The following is a 12,569-nucleotide window of genomic DNA, read 5'->3' as shown; positions in this document are numbered from 1 at the left end:
ACCATTTTTAGGTCACCTGAGACAAAGTCTCAAGTGACCTATTCTAATCGCCTGCTGTCCGTCGTCGTGCGTCGTTCGTCGTGCGTCCGTAAACAATTTACATTTTCGACTTCTCCAAAACCCCTAAACCAAATTCAATGAAATTTGGCAGGAAGCTTCTATGGCTAAAGGTCAACCAAAATTGTAAATTATATGGTCCTACCCAGGGGCCTGAGGGACGGGGCTAAAAAGGGTCAAATTGACTAAAATTTCAAAAATCTTCTTCTCTTCTCTCAGATATGGTGAAATGAAACACTTCATAGATGGAAGGGTCTTAAAGTGCTTTACCAAAATTGTAAATTTCATGACGCAGGGGTCTCACGTTTGCCCCTGGGGAGGGGTAAACTTTACTATAGTTTATATAGGGAAATCACATTTTTGACTATAATTTGTTTGATTACTATTGGAATTCATTCTAACTTCGTTAACATTATCAACATTGGATGACAGTTTGATGGCATGCACATGTTGGCCCTAACTGACCCCAGGAGCTGATGGGCGGGGCTAAAAAGGGTCAAATTAACTGAAATTTCAAAAATCTTCTCAAGACCCAAATAAGGTGGAATCAAATACTTTTTATAGATGGAAGGGTCTTAAGGTGCTTTACTAAAATTATGAATTTCATGACCCTGGGGTCACACATTTGCGCCTGGGGAGGGGGTAAATTTTACTATAGTTTGTATTGGGAAATCACATTTTTGACAATGATTTGTTTTATTTCTATTGGAATTCATTCTTATTTGGTTAACACTATTAGCTTGGGATGGCAGTTTGACGGTATGCACATGTTGGCAATAAGGGTCAAATTGACGGAAATTTCAAAAATCTTCTTCTCAAGACCCAAATAAGGTAGAATGAAATACTCTTCATAGGTGGAAGGGTCTTGCTTTGCCCCTGGGGAGGGAGTAAATTTTACTATAATTTGTATTGGGAAATCACATTTTTGACTATGATTTGTTTTATTTCTATTGGAATTCATTCTTATTTGGTTAACATTATCAGCTTGGGATGGCAGTTTGATGGTACATGTATGCACATGTTGGCCCTGACTGAACCCCAAGGGCTGATGGGCGGGACTAAAAAGGGTCAAATTGACTGAAATTTCTAAAATCTTCTCAATACCCAAATAAGGTAGAATGAAATACTCTTCATAGGTGGAAGGGTCTTATGATGCTTTACTTAATTTATGAATTCCATGACCCTTGGGTTACAAGTTTGCCCCTAGGGGGGGGGGGGGGGGGGGGATTAACTTTACTATTGTTTATAAAGGGTAATCACATCACCGCCCATCAGCCCCTGGGGGTCAGTCAGGGCCAACATGTGCATGCCATCAAACTGTCATCCCATGCTGACAATGTTTACCAAATAAGAATGAATTCCAATAGAAATAAAACAAATAAAAGTCAAAAAAGTTATTTCCCTATATAAACTATAGTAAAGTTTACCTCCTCCCCAGGGGCAAACGTGAGACACCAGGATCATGAAATTCACAATTTTGGTAAAGCACCTTAAGACCCTTCCATCTATGAAGAGTGTTTGATTCCCCCCATATCTGAGAGTAGAGAAGAAGATTTTTGAAGTTTTAGTCAATTTGACCCTTTTTAGCCCCGCCCCTCAGGTCCCTGGGGGGTGGGGACCATATAATTTACAATTTTGGTTGACCTTTAGCCATAAGCTTCCGGCCAAAATTCATTGAATTTGGTTTAGGGGTTTTGGAGAAGAAGTCGAAAATGTAAATTGTTTACGGACGCACGACGCACGACGACGGACAAAAGGGGATTAGAATAGGTCACTTGAGACTTTGTCTCAGGTGACCTAAAAAGACTGCCAGGCCATGGGTGATTTTTTCGTTAAGCAAATAACACCTGTATTATGCTATGAATACAAAAATGTACACTATGTTTGGTATATTCATTATGAAGTTGTACATGCGTGCTTTATTTAAGTTAAAATGAAAATGAATAAATTGGTTCCAGATTATCCGAAAGTGTTTTACTGGAAATTGAATTTTGACTACAGCTAAAAAAAAAGGTTCCTCACTATGAAGTTAAGATTGCAGAAAAACTTAATTTCAACATATGTCAAAACAAGTCTAATTCCGTCTTTGAGATAGAGATATTTAGTTTCAAATAGGTTTTAGAAAACAATTGTGTCATTTTGGGTCAAAGATCATTTAATTTTTAATCTTTTTGGAAGTGGTTAACCTCGTTTTGGTTTGGCTTTATTTGTTTAACGTCCTATCAACAGCTAAGGTCATTTAAAAACGGCCTCCCGTGCGTGCGATATGCATGTGGTGAGTGCGTATGCGTGTTTTGGGAGGCTGTTGTATGTTTGTGTTATGGGTCCTTGTGATAGGCCGGAACTTTTGCCGATTTATGGTTACCATAGTATTCACAGGTCTGTCACAGACAAATGTTGTATAGATTACAAATATATGTACTTTAATATAGGTAATATGAAGGGTTAACTGGCTATGTTTACATATCTAAAACATGTGCCTTATTTTTCAGAATTGGGCATTTGTATTATACACTGCTAAATGTACTTAAGCGTTAAGCAGGAGTAGCAAATACCGTTTTTAAAGACCCAGCAAGAAGACTATTCACCGATTGTTGCGTTAATCGAGTGTAATTTGTTTACATATTTGACTCCGTTGATATCCAAAATCAAATCCGATAGAATACAAAAAGATATTGCATGTAGCTTTAACATTTCAAGCGATTGATAGATGAGTCAAAATGTTCCTGTGGCAGATTAATGAGAACAGCAATATATGTCTTCAAACATTGATACGATATATGTGATATAATTTTTTTCGATGGATCAAAATTCTTAAAAACATCAAAAATAATATACGCATATATATTTTTTTTCAAAGGTCCTTAAATAGAAGTTCAACGTGTAAAAAGACATTCTAACAAAGAAAATGCATGATGCATACAATGTATAAAAAAAAGCATTACATAGTGTATAAAAAAGGGCATATTATTTTACATCTACGATCCATCAGGAATTTAGTTTTACTTTTTTAGTTTTTTATCCCATAGATAAGAGTGCGGTGGCTCTTCCTTGAGTAAAATCCTTCATGACAATGACATATGTGACTACAGCACGACTGAAAGAATTGAAAGTCATACATATTCCCTAAACCGTTAACAAATCCAAACATTGAAAATTAAATTAAAAAAAAGTACATTATAAAATAAAGGAGGAAATGAAAAATGTGTCCACAGCTATTCGTATGACGAATTAAGAAAGGAGCGATAGTAACCTATCTATGTGTCTTGTTTTATCACTGATTTAGTATCTGAATTTTGCGTATGTTACAAAAACCCTAAAGCAAGTCTTGATTGATCAGCTTAATACCATTTAAGACAGTTTAAATTATATATTGTTTAACGTAATATCAACAGTTATTGTCATTTTAGGAATCCTTTTTCTTGGAGATGCACACGTGTAATGTACACTCGATAACAGAAAGAGTTTGATAGAGCATAGCAAGTCTTAAAATTCTTCTTCAAAACTGTAAGCATCTACAAACATTTGAAAAAAATGAAAATGTTAGGCTTAAACTAAACATGAATGTACAACGATATCGACACCTTTTATATACATCGATTGTTTGATGTTATTTCGTTTTTGCACATTTTACTCGCTATTTTATGCCCCTTATGACCTGTATAGTGTTGGTGAATATATATCAGATTTACTAACGCATCCGTGTATTGAGTGTGTTTGAAGGAGGCTGTGGTCCGTATTTGTGTCCTTGTGATAGCGTAGAACCTCTGTCGACGCTATCGGGCTACCTCACTGAAGCATACCGCCAAATGCATAAAGCGAACACCCCCATACGGTCACATTATACTGACAACGGGTGAATCAGTTGTCCCTATCTAAAATGCCGAAATCTAAGCAGAACTACGAATTTTAAAGGCCATGATATGTCTCGGCCAGGGTACAGGACACAAAGCCTTCATCACAGGGCTAAAGGTCAAAAGTGAGACAGTTTCATGAGTGACATAAGGAAGAAGAAAGTTGTAAAGAAAGAAGACAAAACATAGATTAGTACGAATCGTGCTGAGTTAGTCAATAGGATAAGACATCAGACATAGCCTATCTAAGTCTTCCCCTTTGTTTCTGTGGCCCATATTTCTGAAAGTGATCCAATACGTCACGAGAAAGGTGATCGACCTATTACAACACGGGATCAACATACACCAGACACTATTGCTTCATGTTACTATTCACTTCGGTTAGTGGAGTGCTCGAATTTTTTTAAATTAAGAACTCAAAAAGCATCAGATTCAGACACTGACACCATGACGATCGATTTAAACTTCTAAAATGTAAAGCAATCTTAAGTACTCTGATCAATTTCCATTCGAAAAAGAAAGATCAGAAGATATCCTAGTAGAACAAACTTCATTATTGTAGAAAACGTTCATCGCTGCTGGGATAAGCGCTTAAACCACCACTGTGCAAAAAACACTTTGTATCATGTACACACGCTGTCCAGTGGTCCTGTGTACGGTATGCATTTCAATCTGAACATTAAACAAGACGCGCAGAGAGCCTGTATCGCCCGCCTGGTTGGATTTGACCAAACTTCAAAATAATGTTCATGTTGTAATTTATCTTTGTGATGTCGAACAATTCTATACATTGTTATAGGGTGGGGATCTCAACGGTTTAAAAATATAACAAAGAAACCCCTAGGAAAGTCCCTAGGGATGTAAAAAGGCCTATTTTTACAATATGATCGTGTTAAAATGGTTTCCAAACATATGACAAAGAAAATAAGTATCTCGGGATGGGGATGGACCCCTCGGCCTATTTTTACAACATAAATGTGTTTATCTTTTGACGCCTAGCAATGCTATATATTGTTATGAAACGGGAATCTCAACGGGTTTAAAGATATATCTAGGAAAATAAGTCCCATGGATTTAGGATTTGGTTTATTTTGTTTAACGCCCCACTAACAGCTAAGGTCATTTAAGGACGGCGTGTGTGTTTTGGGAGGCTGCGGTATGTTCGTGTTAAGTCTCCTTGTGATAGGCCGGAACTTTTGCCGATCATGGATTTAAGAAGGACACCTGGGCCTATTTTTACAATGGGTTGTGTTTAACTTTTGATGCCCAGCAATGTCATATATGGTCATTGGGTGGGGATCTCAACGTTTCAAAAATACAAGACTTTTGTGTCAATTTTGCAACAGTGCTCCCGTTTGGCATGGCCCCTCAGCCGCCCTCTGCGGGTCATTACCAACATTTTGTAGCTTTTTGGATCTTTACCACCAAGGGTTGAAATTGCAATCAGTAATTAAGAAGTCGTTTTTGTTAAACTGTTGACGGACGAACGGACAACGGTGACATGTCGGATGCACCTCGTAAGTCGATCCGAATTACAGAATCTGTTTTTATTTCCATTTATTTCGTCGCTAAAAAAACCCATACGCAGTGAGATTACATGATGATATTTTGGGTTAAAAGGAAAGAAAGGAGAATACTTTGAAATTCGTCTCCTATAGGCGACGAAGATATTTTGACGCAATATGGCATAAGCTCGCACTCGCAAGTGAGCTACCAATAAATCTGACAACCCGCGTCCAAAACGACGCCGGTTAACTGATGCACAATCCGAATTAATTTTCAATGTCAGGGTCGACCAATGCTGTTGATAGGATGTGTAACAATGTCAGACCAAGCTTTAAGGAGCGTGACGTCATGAATTTGTTTAACATTTGAATCGATGTGAGATTATGTTTACGCACATTATTTGTACTTAAAAAGATTGTTTGATGAAATTGCTCAAATCAAAATAAACCAATCTTCGGAATCTCGTATCTTTATTCTTTAAAAGCTTAGTAGGCACTATTTTTGGAATGCCTGACGCAGTTAAACTAGTTTGTTGAACATCGTTGATGCGGTTGTTGTCAGCAAAAAGAGCAAACTAAATTGAAAATTTTAACAAATTAAATAATGATATTTTCATTATGTTGCAACATTGGCATCACTTGGGTGAACTAAAACTGTAAGCCAATGGCTAACTGATACCCCCGCTACCCCTCAAAACAAGAAAAACCTTTTAAATGTGACCAGTAACCATGATAACCAACATTTTGGAATTCAAACAACTGCATATCTGCACATTTTTCTTGTAACATTCCTGTGAAGTTTTGTGAAAATCGGTCCAAAGGTTTAGGAGTTGTCCGGACAATAAAACCCTGCTGATAGTGACCAGTAACCATGGCAACCATTTAAAAAAAAAATTAAACAGCTTTATGTACACAAACATCCTGTATATTTGTGTGAAATTTCATCGGAATCAGAACCCCTCCCCAGTTTAGGAGGAGTGGTTCGAACAAAAGTATTATCAGAAGACATAGTTACAGTGACCAGTTACCATAGCAAACAATCTTTTGAGAAAAAAATACATTCACATCTACACATGATCCTTTTTATTTGTTTGAAGTTTCAATGGAATCGGCGCACAGGTTTAGGAGTTGTTCGGACAAGATGTGTCTACATACTGACAGACAGCCGGACGTAGACAAGATTGACTTATGGGCTGTAGTAAATTGTCTGTGAACTTGTGAGGTGCAACACACACGTTTTAAAGACGCCCAGCAGGACACCCACCCGGTCACATTATACTGACAATGGGCGAACCAGCACGGAATGACTCGTTAATTCACCCCACAAGTATATCTGAGTGAGTACCGACAGACACCTGATTCAAGTATTACCCCTCACCTTTTTTTTTTTTTTTTTTGTCATATAAAAAGGAGGGAGCCGGGCTGGAAGGGCATGGCAAAATTAACTCGCACAATTCATTGCCTGCTACGACATATACATATATGTATAACAGGCATGTTCTATTCGCCTCTTCTGCAAGACTTCCCCAAACACCATAGTTAATATGTAAGACTCTTCAGAATGAAATAGACATATACTTGCTAAATCCTCTGTGATTGTTGGAGATCAAATGATTAGGTCAATTGAGGCTGTTTCATGATGTGTCACGAGGTAAAAACATGTCAAGGTCCAGATTACCTTCATCACGGTAATCATTATAACGCTTGGCGGCCAGCGACGGACAAAATGCCACCGCAACACAGCCTAAACATCTGTCGGAATATGTCCGTGTTAATGATAATAAAACTGCCGTGTGCAGGTCAGGGCATTCCAATATTAAAACAGACTTGTGTCGGTCATTCACCAACAATGCGCGCTGACGAGGTTCCAGTCTGCCTTGTAATCAATGTATTAATGTTCTTCTCAAATTAAGGTCTAGCGTTCAATTACAGGAAGATTGGAAGGTTGGGCTAATGGGCGATTATCAATCACCAGAATTTGTCACTGAGACTTGTTAAGTAGACAATTTCCGGATTTGTCCTTTGGGGGCGATCAATCTTGATCAGAATGTACAAAGGGTCACATATTAGCTAAGTGTTGAACCTATAGGATTAACACCTTAGATGACGAATAAGTTAGTTTATAAAAAAAAATATATTTCATACATGTAGCTATGGTTTTCTTTTGTTGTTCCTAAATGACCTTATTGCGAACATAGTGTAAGAGAATTAACGATTATATCTAAACAATCAAGCTTTTGCCTTTTGTTCTAAGCGTCCGCATACGCTAGTCAGGGTTATGTGTTCTGTTGTGTCTAATCGCGGCATACAAGTGATTGGAAAATTAATATTTTTGCTGTTGGCCCGACACTCGGCTCCAAGTGAGTTGGTAGTAAGCATTGGCTTTCCCTTTGTCATTGTAATATAACCGAGTTTGGGTACCATCCTATCACTAAGAGGTATGTGATTTTGGAGCGACACCAATAAAAGAAACAAAAAAGGGGAGGGGGATTAACGTATGCAGTTGATAACAGACAACTAAAGCACATAATCTGACTACAGAAGGATATTTCAATATGAAAAATAGTTTAAAGACAATACAATGCAAGCATTCATAATCTGACTTCAAATCTGCAGCCTCCTAAAGACCGCACACAGGGGAGATATTTTGTTTTATTGCCCATCGAAAAGATTAATCATTTTGGGCGAAACAACACCAGATTAACACGACGTTCACAAAAAGAAACACAAACTAAAATATTAAAGGTTAATATCGCGGAGAGCAAACGAACTTGTTATATTAAATTATATTTTATGGTATATTTAATGCCACAGGGGAGGTTGTCCTTAAATTAATGGATCATAGCTGTACGTTAAACAATACAAAATCAGTCACATTGAAATGTAATAGTTTAATTCAGTTTGATGCTTAGTATGATTTGGTTGGTATAGTCTAGCGGTCTTTCTAAACAATGCGACATTTATGACGGTTCCTTATAGAATTGTGCAATCTTAGGGAAGGCTTTGAAAGGCTATAATCATGCCTTACAGTGTAGAAAAGCTGCTTTCGTTTTACTGCTTATTAAACCCCTTTCGTAAAACCTGTGTGAGTTTGGATTATTCTCCAACCCTCTTGTCTGTGTGTACGTAACGTAACGCCAAAGTTTGTCAGTGTTATAGTTGCTTCATCACTTGAGGGATTTTTATCATACAATGATAAAAGACCATACTTGACAAATTCGAACCTTGTCGGTCTAGATCAAGATCACTTTTCCTAGTTTTAGCTGGAGATAGGCAGCGGATATGTATTGCTTTAGCAATACCCAGTATACTTATTTAATAAATCCCTTTAAAACACACCTTTTTTGTTGCCTTATTGTAAAATCTACATTATTGTTTTTATATATGTCAACCAAAACTGCAAAACAGGAACACTCCAAACCGTCGTGGTTATATGAAGCCAGATAATATCACAGAAGTAGTGTAGTCACAGAAGCGCGAACGAAACCCTCGTGTTGCCATTGCAATTCGTTTTACAGAAATGCTCTACACATAGGGCTTCTTCGTCGACTACCCTAATTGGTATTTCTGTAACGATTAAACATCTCTGTACTCCTTAAAATTAAAAGGTTTCCGTTGTCGCATTATAATGCACACATATCATACCTGTATATACGTCCTTGTTATCTGGAGTTGTTTGGCCCTAAATGAATCAAGTTTTCGATGCACCGTAAAAACCATGCAATGCTATACTACATGTATATTCCTCCTGTAAATATATGACTACACGGTAACACGGCACAAGAACAATAGAACATGAGGCCTGAACCTAACCAGAGTACTAAATTATATATTATACAGGGATGCGTTTTGGCTTGCTACTTAAAAACAGAACGAAAAATATAAACCCCCAACTAGAGCAAGATAATGTTTTATTGACTTCAAAATCATTGAAAGAGTCCATCGCAAGCGAATTGCATGTACAATTATATTTTGATGGTAAACTTTAGTTTAAAATAAAGGTCATTAGGGCAAAGCTATTGTGGGTAAAACGGAAAAAAACTTAATCATTATCAAACAAACGAAACATGTAAAAAAGTAAATAACTATTAGTACGCACGTGTAGTTTAAAACAAAATTAATAAATAAAATCCTGTGATACAGACAAACTGCCTTTTGTTCAAAATTTTGTATATGCTAACAGTATTGAAAAAGAACTTTTAAAACTTCACGCTTCAATACGTAGGAATGTGTTATACAGGTACGGTACATTCGAAAAGGGACAAGGATGACCTCGTCTCGGCGAATATTTCTGTAGCAATTTATGCCTTAATCGTGTATAATTATTGTCTTCATACTGACCCCATTCAGTTTGCCACTGTGATAATCATAGCAAACTGTTTTAAATCGAAAAAAGGACTTTGAAATTCAGCTGATGGAAGTGATTATATTGTTAAACGTCATATGCATGTATATTTCGAATAAACGACAACAAAAGTTGTGATTAGTGCACCGATATACAATCTGCCAAATTGAATAATATGTTAATTTGACATTCGTATCTCTTACAAGGAAAGGTCACCCCGATTATTGGTTTGGTTTGGTTTGGTTTATTTTGTTTAACGTCCTATTAACAGCTAAGGTCATTTAAGGACGGCCTCCCGTGCGTGCGGCATGCATGCGTGTGGTGAGTGCGTATGTGTGTTTTGGGAGGCTGCAGTATGTTTGTGTGAAGTCTCCTTGTGATAGGCCGGACCTTTTGCCGATTTATAGTGCTACCTCACTGAAGCATACTGCCGAAGACACCCAGCAGGACACCCCACCCGGTCACATTATACTGACAACGGGCGAATCAGTCGTCCCACTCCTTGTTTGCTGAGCGCTAAGCAGGAGCAGCAACTACCATTTTTAAAGACTCTGGTATGTCTTGGCCAGGGGACAGAACCCAAAGCGTTCCTCACAGGGGCGAACGCTCAACTAAAGGCCAAAAGTGAGGCAGTGTCTAGGGAGACTTTAAGAAGAAGAAAGTTGTTAAAAAAGAAGGGAAAAGATAAGATCCCAAATTTAGTCGCCTCTTACGATCATGCAATGGGGGCAGCAGGTACAATTCTTACGCCCTACCTGCAGGGACGTTTTATTCTTGGAAAAATGGATGTCCACCATATTGGTAATAATTTCCAAAATGTCATTTCTTCTGTTTTATACAATGTATATTTTTTAATTGAATAGTCCTCTTTTTAAAGGCCTCGGTGGCCGAGTGGTTAAGGTGTCCCGACACTTTATGACTAGCCCTTCACCTCTGGGTCGCGAGTTCGAATGCCCACGTTGGGCAGTTGCCTGGTAATGACCGTAGGTCGGTGGTTTTTCTCCGGGTACTCCGGCTCTCCTCCACCTCAAAAACTAGGCACGTACTTAAATGACCATGTCTGTTAATAGGACGTTGACTAAATAAAATAACCTCTTTTTGAAACTTTAGGGTTCCATTTGTCCCTCTAATTGACTTGTACGTTTGCATTTGATCAACCAATCAGATATCTTTTTATCAATTTTGAACATTCTCCAATATTCAAAGTTAGGGCCCACAAGATGTTTTTTTCGAGTCAGATAACCATCCATAAACTTGAGCATGTTGATCGTATTGCCACACACGAGCCCCAATCGGCAGTCTTGGTAAAATCAATGGAGTTATTTTGCCGATTTTCTATATCGGGGGTTTTGTCCTTAATTTTGTGTCGACTCTAACACATAGTACTCTAATTGAGGTCTTATTAGCGCTTTTTGATATGTGCGAATGACACCAACTATATTTGTGACAATATGCTTAGTTATCTCCAGCTTTGATTAAAAAATATAGCTTAATCTAGATTTGACATGCCGGATGTCGTCGATGAAGCCGATATTTTTTATGTAGATCTGAGATTGAAGTTCTTTTCTACTACAACTTCTTTCCCTGGTGCAATGTTTCCCAATGCTCATCTCATGAGACGAGAAAGTGATTCGAACTTTCTATGCTTTCTTAACACGGTGATTACGTAATTGTTACTTATCCCCCCACTATAAATCGGCAAAAGTTCCGGCCTATCAGAAGGAGACTCAACACGAACATACCGCAGCCCCCCCCCCCCCCCCCCCCCCCCAAAAAAACACACATACGCACTCACCACACGCATGCATGTCGCATGTAGCTGTTAATAGGACGTTTGGTTTGGTTTATTTTGTTTAACGTCCTATTAACAGCTGAGGTCATTTAAGGACGGCCTCCCGTGCGTTGGACATGCATGCGTGTGATGAGTGCGTATGTGTGTTTTAGGAGGCTGCGGTATGTTCGTGTTAAGTCTCCTTGTGATAGGCCGGACCTTTTGTCGATTTATAGTGCTACCTCACTGAAGCATACTGCCGAAGACACCCAGCAGCACACCCCACCCGGTCACATTATACTGACAACGGGCGAACCAGTCGTCCCACTTCTTGTATGATGAGCGCTAAGCAGGAGTAGCAACTACCATTTTTAAAGACTTTGGTATGTCTCGGCTAGGGGACAGAACCTAAAGCCTTCCTCACAGCAGCGAACGCTCAACTAAAGGCCAAAAGTGAGGCATTGTCAAGGGAGACATTAGGAAGAAGAAAGTTGTTAAGAGAAAAGATCCCAAATTTAGTCGCCTCTTACGATCATGCAATGGGGGCAGCAGGTAAATGACGTTAATCAAAATAAACCAAACCAAACCAAACCAAACCAAACCGTCCTTAATGACCTTAGCTGTTAATAGGACGTAAAACAAAATAAACCAAACGAAATGTTACTTATCCAATAATTTCATCAAATTGCACAGTTATATCAGATATTGCTCTGTACAACTTGTTACCATCAACAGACAAGCCTTCATCGGTATATCAGATATTGTTCTGTACAACTTCTTACCATCAACAGACAAGCCTTCATCGGTATATTAGATATTGCTCTGTACAACTTGTTACCATCAACAGACAATCCTTCATCGGTATATCAGATATTGTTCTGTACAACTTGTTACCATCAACAGACAAGCCTTCATCGGGATATCAGATATTGTTCTGTACAACTTGTTACCATCAACAGACAAGCCTTCATCGGTATATCAGATATTGCTCTGTACAACTTGTTACCATCAACATACAAGCCTTCATCGGTATATCA

This window comes from Pecten maximus, chromosome 14 (genome assembly GCF_902652985.1).
Source record: "Pecten maximus chromosome 14, xPecMax1.1, whole genome shotgun sequence".
Lineage (NCBI taxonomy): Eukaryota > Metazoa > Mollusca > Bivalvia > Pectinida > Pectinidae > Pecten > Pecten maximus.
Note: the sequence above shows the minus strand (reverse complement) of the source record.